The following is a 7,873-nucleotide window of genomic DNA, read 5'->3' as shown; positions in this document are numbered from 1 at the left end:
CTTTCCTGGATTGTGGTCAGAATGAAATTCAAAATGATAAAGGGAATAGGAGACGAAGTCTGGAGAGTTTTTGTTTCTCAGAGGGAAGACAATGACCATTCATCACTTTGGTGACCATTCATCACTTTGGTGACCATGATCCCTAGGACTTAACTGTATTTCTACAGCTGGTTGGCCAGGGAGTAGGCAGTAGCTTGGGATACAAGGAATTTCTCTGGGAGGTCTTGGAAGTCCTGCTTCTTCTTTGCCAGCTACAACTGAAGCTCCTGGTTGATTTCCATGATTGTAAGTTCTACCCTCGGATCAGATAAAGGGGCAAGAGATACTGCCATGGTGACATGTGGCAGAAAAGGTAGAGCCAGGGACTGGGGAGAAGAAACCCAAACATATGATGGATTAAAAACATGTGAAATCACATAAGCTTAATCAGGACTGAGGGATGACAGAAACTGGAATTCTTAACTCACTGTTGGGAGAAACTTGAGGGTTTGCAACCGCAAAAACAAGGTTCATTATGCCAGCGCTCAGAGCCAAAGGCACCGTCTGTAGCTCACACTCAGACAGGAGTGACAGAGGGGGACCCAGCATGCTAGGTTACCATCTGGAGTTGCAATAACAGAACTGGTAGGTGGGGGGGGTGGTCATGGAATCTTGGGGGTACCTGCCTTCCAGTTGCCTAGGCCATGCTAATACACAAGGCTGCCTGGGGTCTTGTGAAGGTCATCATTGATAGCAACCAACCCCTCAGCAGTCACTCTTAAGTTGTCTACACATGTCCTGATACCACTTACCTATCTCCTTCCAAAAAATATCTAAGCGGAGTTCTCACTGTTCATTCTTTTGTGTATAAAAAAATTCACAGGAGGAATAGTTTGCCAACAGGTCTTAGTTTCTGAAGAGCTGTCAGGAAGTCATCCCACCTTCTCTTTAAACAGATCTTAAGGCTTTCCCACAAGGGAGAGACTTCAAACTTTTACACTGTCATGAAGTTCTTCGACCCTGCTGGAAGGTGTGGAAGGAGTCAGAGATGTGGCCTGGTGGGGCAGGGCGAAAGGCAGAGGGCCTCTCCTGCAGTTGAGGAATAACCAGCCAAGGTCCACCGGGCCCAGCACTAAGCAAAACAGGCATAGTTTGCAGAGGACCTTGTGGCACTGCTTCTGAACGCCCCAGGGGCTTGGGAACCAGCAACAGCACATTTCTCGCCTCATCCACCGAGGGTCAACTCAGGGGAATTAGGACCTGCTTCCTAGCAATGGAGCATGTGGTCCCCACGCTGGAGCTCCAGGGCAGATTGAAAAGCTCAGGACTGAGCAGCGGTGCCCTGCAGGACAGTGTTGGCAGGGGCCCGACGACCTGACCCGGGGCCAGCACAGCTGGGTCACGGTCAGGCTGGGCGTCGGTCTACACTGCAACACCCGAGTTCTTTGAATCCACGTGGTGAGAGCAGTGATTCCCAGATGCCGTCTCGTGCTTAGCCTAGACCTCCTATTTCTATTCTTTTATGATCTCCAAGTAGTTACTGACCTCACTCTAAATATACTGTCCGATTTTGTCATCCTAACTTCTCTCTGGGACTTGGGGGCTACTGGCCACTCCAAGCCTGTTGAAAGTCTTGTGTAAATGAACCAGTGATCATTTTTAAGTGACATGTGAGCGGCCCCCAGTTGTGCTAAAGCCTAGTCTGTGTCTTCACAGTGTTTTCCAAGGTGTGTATGTGTGAATAAATGTATGATATATATTTATACATGCTGCTATAGCGATACGTTAAAGGCCAACATAACTGGTGGACAGGGTCAGTGAGAGGAAATGAAACAATCTTTTTGGTGGCTATTAAAGCAAAATGTGTGTAAAGAAATAAGTTTTTCTTCCCCTACTTTGTTTCTAATTTCTGCACGAGTCCCTAGGCTGAGTGGGGAAGAATAGGAAAGACAAACTGTCACGAAGAGCTCACCTCACTGTCTAATGCTTGAAGTCTAAGTTTAAAAGAATGATTTACCGTCTTGTCATTTTGTAACAATCCCCTTATCTAAAAATATTAAAGGGCAGTTCTTACATTTAGAGTGCCTCAGAATCAGCTGTGGAGATTACAGAAGCTCCTTCCTGGGCTCCAATCCCCAGAGGTTTCGTTGGTGTGAGGCCCTAGAGTCTGCGTTTTTCACGTAAACACAAACCACATGTTTCTGATGCGGGTGGGCTGCGGATCCCAGTTGAAAACCTATTGTTCTATAAGACTGATTCAAACCTATAAATAAGCTTGTTTTCCTTTAATTAAGAATCCTTAATTGAAAAGTGGGTAAGTCACACCACAAACTGACATAAAGATCTCAAAGCATTCCTTGGGAAAAGTCCTTAGTTACGTTCTTTTGCTTTCCAGAATTAAAACCAAGCACTTGCTCCACAATTATTTCCTAGTAACAGTTGAAAAATTAAAACAAACAACAACATGAACAAAAAACTCACGGACTTCCCTGGCGGTCCAGTGTTTAGACTGTGAGCTTCCACTGCAGGGGGCACGGGTTCGATCCGTGGTCGGGGAACTAAGGTCCCGCAGGCCCCGCCGGCGTGGCCAAAAAAATAAATAAATAAAATAAAATAAAAAATAAAACAACTCAAACATTGTCATCACCACCGCCACCAATTACCAAAAGACCCATCAAAAGACTCAGGCCTGAGGTAGACACATGCTCCACTCCCGTAGTAGATGAAGTGACCTCGACTTCTGCCTTTACACTTGGTTGTTTAAGTATTTTCCGTAAGTGCCTTTGGCTGTCACTACAGAGGAACTCACTGGCAGAATCAGCAGAATGGATGAAAAGTCAGCCGAACTATGAAGTATTACTTAAAGATAAAGCAGTAAAATTTGAGGACCTCTTGCCCTGTGGTGATGCAAGCATCCCAGCAATTCTTCCTTCCTCCCTGTGCTGCCAGGGCTGGAAGGTATTGATGATATAATCAGTAATCAATGGAGAACTCAAATAATGCCTTTAAGAACTTCATTTTATGGACATTAACATTCATGAAAACAACAGCATATGCATCGTGTAAATCTCAGACCTGGTCAGGATTGAAACCGTGTACGAGGCCCCGTGTCCTTGTCTTTCGAAGTAAAGTGCTGACTCAAGAGTTAATGATTAGGGAATGTGAAGGTGTAGAAACAAAGAACAGCTGTCGGGCTGGGGAACGGGCGACAATTTAGACTATAAATCCGCCACATGGCAGAATCACCGAACTCCCAGTTCACTGAAGCTACAGATAAAGGCCTGACACACACTCCTAAGTGGTTTTACAGGGAGCAGACCCCCTCCAGATGGAAAGTGCTGCCCACAAGCACACAGACCCTGGACTGGTTGAGACCAGAAGGTTGATGACGCTTGAAACTTCACCTTGATGCCAGCCAGTCCGAGAACTGTCTGCGAGCTGATCACGCCCTGCTCCTCGAACACTGTAAGACTCCTCACTACGCCCTCCAGGGTGGGTCACACAGTCTTGAGGGCATTAACCCGCTGTGGCCCCCTCTGCCTGGCAAAGCAATAAAAGCGACTCTTTTCTACTTCACCCAAAACTCTGTCTCTGCATTTCTCTTCGGCACCGGTGAACAGAGGCCAAGTTTCGGCAACAGGATCCAGTCACAAATTACTTTGGGGGAAAATTCCTAAAAGCCATTCTTGTGTTTCACCCTTTGAAAAGTAGTTCTTCACCCTAATTTAAAAAAAAAAAAAAAAAAAAAAAGTTGCAAAAAATGAATCTTTGGAATGGAGGATTCTACGGTATTTAACTTTCCATAAATTATATTCTTTCCCTCTATGTGTTAGAACCCATTCTTAAAAGCAAATGAAATCAACCTGTGTCACCACCACTGTCTTCCAATTTGCTGTAATTCCAGTGAGAACCATGTTGGGTACACCTGTGCAGGAAATAGGGCGAGAGTCCTTTAGGGAAAAAACGGAAAGGAAAAAAAGATACCTAATGTAATGCTTTAAACATGTACCAGTATCTCTTGACGTGTCAACCTAGGACAGACAGACGACCTGCAGATTTATATAGGGTTCATTATGTCCCCCATCTTATTACTGCTAAGGTGAATGTGCTAGACACTTATTGAATTGGTGTTCTATGTCCGCTGTAATAAGTGACCATGAGTTTAGTGGCTTAAAAGAACACACATTTATTATATTACAGTTCTGTAGGTTAGGAGTCCAACAAAGGTCTCACTGGACTAAAATCAAGGGGTCAATAGGGCTGCCTTACCTTCTGGAGGCTCTAGGGGATAATCTGTTTCCTTATCTTTTCTAGAGATTTTTCTAGAGATCTTTTTCAGAGATTCTCTGAGCTATTACTATTCCTGGAATAAAGCATATTTCAGATGAAATGAGCCAGAGTTTATTTCTGATGGCTGCAGAGAGAGAAAGGAGGGGAAAGGGGAAAAGCAGGGGGAGGAAAGGAAGCTTCTTCCTGGAAGTTAGCTGGGTGCTGAGTTCCTTTGTTGTCGGCTCCAAGATTCTCCGGAAGAGTCAGCTTCCCCCTTAAGCCAAAGGCACCCTCAGGGATCAAGTTAGCCCGCTCCTTGCTCTCCGGTCTGAAAACACAAGTTGGCTGCCTTCTTCAGCCTCCCCTCGCCCCGCCCTCAGGTCTAACCCAGTCTCACCCAGGAAGAGAAAACAAACGAACAAACCAACCTCGCTCTTCAAGCAAACAGGTCATCTTCCTATCCCTTATTCTGGTCATCAGCTTCTTTTTCAGAATCGTCATTTCTTGTATTCTGTATGGTGAGGAAAGGAAAAACATGGTCCCTGGTATACCACGAGATTGAAGTAGGAAGGACGTGCACAGAAAATACACCGAGTAGCACTCTGAGATGTAACCCTGAATCTCCATGTCTACAGACAAGACACATACATAAATATATGCTTGTATCCATTGTTTTACAACTTTATTTCTTAAAAACATTTTGGATCAGCATAACACACGATCCCAGAATTCCTTTCCCCGGCGTGTAACGCAGGACAAAAGGTAAGAATTCGAGGAGGCTGGCAAAATCCGCCGGTATCTCAGATAAAGGGTAAGAGGCGTGTTACCTCGGCTCGGTGGGCTCCCGAAGTGGGCGGACAAGATGACGTCACTTCCCCCTTCAGCAGCCGGCCCGCCCATTGGTCATCTCGGCAGGGCGGGGACAGGGCGGGGGTTGGAGGAGAGGAGCCGCCTTAGAGGTCAGGAATGGGGCTTGGTTTATGTAAATCTTGCAGCGTAGGGGTACAATTCCCCGCGAGCCACTTCCCGGGCTGTGGAAGTTTTCCAGAGAAGTTGCTTGGATTTTGTTAGCAGAGTCGTTAGGAGGGGCTGAGAGGCGTGGAAGAGGAAGGGGTGCGGAGGGCGGGTGGTGAGCGTGTGTGTACAGTGTAGCAGTCTAAGGCTATACGGGGGGGCGGGGAACGCAACTCATACTTACCTGGCAGGGGAGATACCATGATCATGAAGGTGGTTTTCCCAGGGTGAGGCTCACTCATTGCACTGCGAGTGTGCTGACCCCTGCGATTTCCCCAAATAGGGGAAACTCGACTGCGTAATTTGTGGTAGTGGGGGACTGCGTGCGCGCTCTCCCCTGGCAATGAGTGTGCTAACGACAGAATTAAGTGGAAGTCACTAGTGGGGCCCCGTTCTCATGAACATAGGTAGGTGGAGACCGGTGGCCGCTCTCTTTTTTCACGCGCGGTTTTGTTGTGGGTTTTCTTATTCCCGGGTGAGAAAGGGGTGCTGCTGCAGCACCGCTGCGGTGGCGAGTAAGGAAGGGGAAGGGTGCGCGTTAGCCGAGGTTTTTTTTTTTTTTTTTCTTCTTCTTTGTTTTTCTTTTTCCCCGGGAGAGATAAATAAGTACCAACGCTCCGCGCAAGCGCCGGGTGTTTGCATTAGTGTTTACGAGTTCGCGTTTAGCTAGTCTGTACGTCGAAAGGACTCCCGGCGAGTCTCCGCAGTTTGCTTCCCAGCGTTCAATTTTGAAGCGGGGGTGCTACGCCCCACGCAGGCCCGGGCACGGAATCTGTGCTCCTGCTTGAAACAACCAGTACCAGGTGAGGGACGTGCAAAGAAAGTTTTCCCGGAGGTGGGTCGTTTGGGCCTCCCCGGTAGTGCAGTGGATAGGACTCCGCTGGCCACTCCCAAGGAGCACGAGTTCTAGTGCTGGTCGGCGAACGTCCGACACGCTACAGGGCAAGGGAGCCCTCGTGCGGGCAACTAGTGAAGCTTGCGCGCCTGGAGCCCGCGCTCCCGCTGTCCGCAGTGAGAGAGAAGCCCGGTCGCAGCCACCGCCCCAACGCAGCCGAAACTGAATAGAGTCGGTTTATTAGAAAACAAAGTCCAAAAAAACGGCGGAGGCACGGGCCCTCTGACGAAAAAAGGACAGTGAGTGGTCCCTGAGGGGGTAAGCAATGGCTCCAACTTACTGCCTGGAGAGTTTCCCCAGCAACGCACTCGGGGACAAACGCCGTGGACCTTGCTGAGCTGAGGACGTCGAGCTGTGCGTCCAGGGAGTCCGAACGAGCTCCTGTCCGCAGGACAGACTCCCAGGGAGGAGATAGATGCTCGAAGTAAATCAGCGAGAAATGCAGCAGCGTCGCCCGCCACGCTGCAGCTCTGCGAGGAAACTCGCCGAGGTCGGCGGAAATTTTTGACAGGACCAAGACTCGCACAGAGAGTGCTCCTCCGAAGCGGACAGACTAGAAGGAAAAAACAAACAACCGCAACCAGAAAACATCGTAATTCACGAGGGCATGGGGGTAAGAGTACTCAGGAAGGTCTTGCCGCAGTAGCGGAAGCTAGTTAGCCCCAGACTGAGCGCTGCTCGGAACCACTTCGCAAATCATAGAAGCAAGACCGGAAACGATCGAACTGTTTGCAAGTAACTTATGTGTGTCCGTGAGCAAAAGTTCAGCATTTCCAGGAACACGCAAGGCACCCATTCACAATGCCTTTGGCATTCCATCACAGGTTCTGAGGTAGCCAAAGAGCCAGGGGAAAAGACCCTCTCCATAATGCAGAGACACATCGGCCAATTTGCAAATGACCCAGAGCTGACACCGATGTTAAAAATCACCAGAGAAGGACATTAAAACATTTATTCCAACTGCATTCCGTAACTTCAAACAGTTAAATGGTACACACGGGGAACATTTTAAAAAGACCCGCTCTAACGTAAAGAGGTGAAAACTACACTGAGAGGAAAGGTACTGCAAGGGATTAAGAGCGAGCAATTCGAAAACGCAGAAGAAAGAATTTTGAATAGGAATCGCATTGACTCTGCCTTGATTTGCAGATCACTTTGCGTAGAAAGCGACAGTCCCAAATGAGAGGGCTGAGGCGTCCTGAGATGGGGCGGTGAATACTCCGCGCAGGTGGTGCCATGCAGCTTGATTTCTGACGTCGCAGCTTGAGTGAGGGATTGCCGCCACCCGTGTGCGTGTGCCTTCATCCTCTGGCAGTTGTCCTGGAACGTACAAGGCAGGTGACTTAGTGAGAGCAGCCCTCCAGGTGCTGCAAAGAGACCAGGGGCACCAGGTAAAGACCGGGAGCAGGCGGAGATGAGGTGGGTGGAGATTCCGGGAGAGGGGCGCTGGGGAGGAACTGAAAGGGCAGGCGCATAAAAGCGACAGCTGAGACCTCGCTTAGCAGATTCTGAGCCAAAGTCCGTCCCTGGGTGGGCTCGAACCACCAACCTTTCGGTTAACAGCCGAACGCGCTAACCGATTGCGCCACAGAGACGGGCAGCTGCGAAGCTTTCTTGTAACATCCTGGAATCAGGATGTATTCCCCGTCCCTTCCAACCCCAGCGGAGGAGAGATTCAAATGTCTATCTTGTCCAACCTCGCCGGCGCCAGGGACA

Source organism: Mesoplodon bidens (assembly GCF_964165515.1).
Source record: "Mesoplodon bidens genome assembly, chromosome: 2".
NCBI lineage: Eukaryota > Metazoa > Chordata > Mammalia > Artiodactyla > Ziphiidae > Mesoplodon > Mesoplodon bidens.
This window is presented reverse-complemented; position numbering follows the sequence as displayed.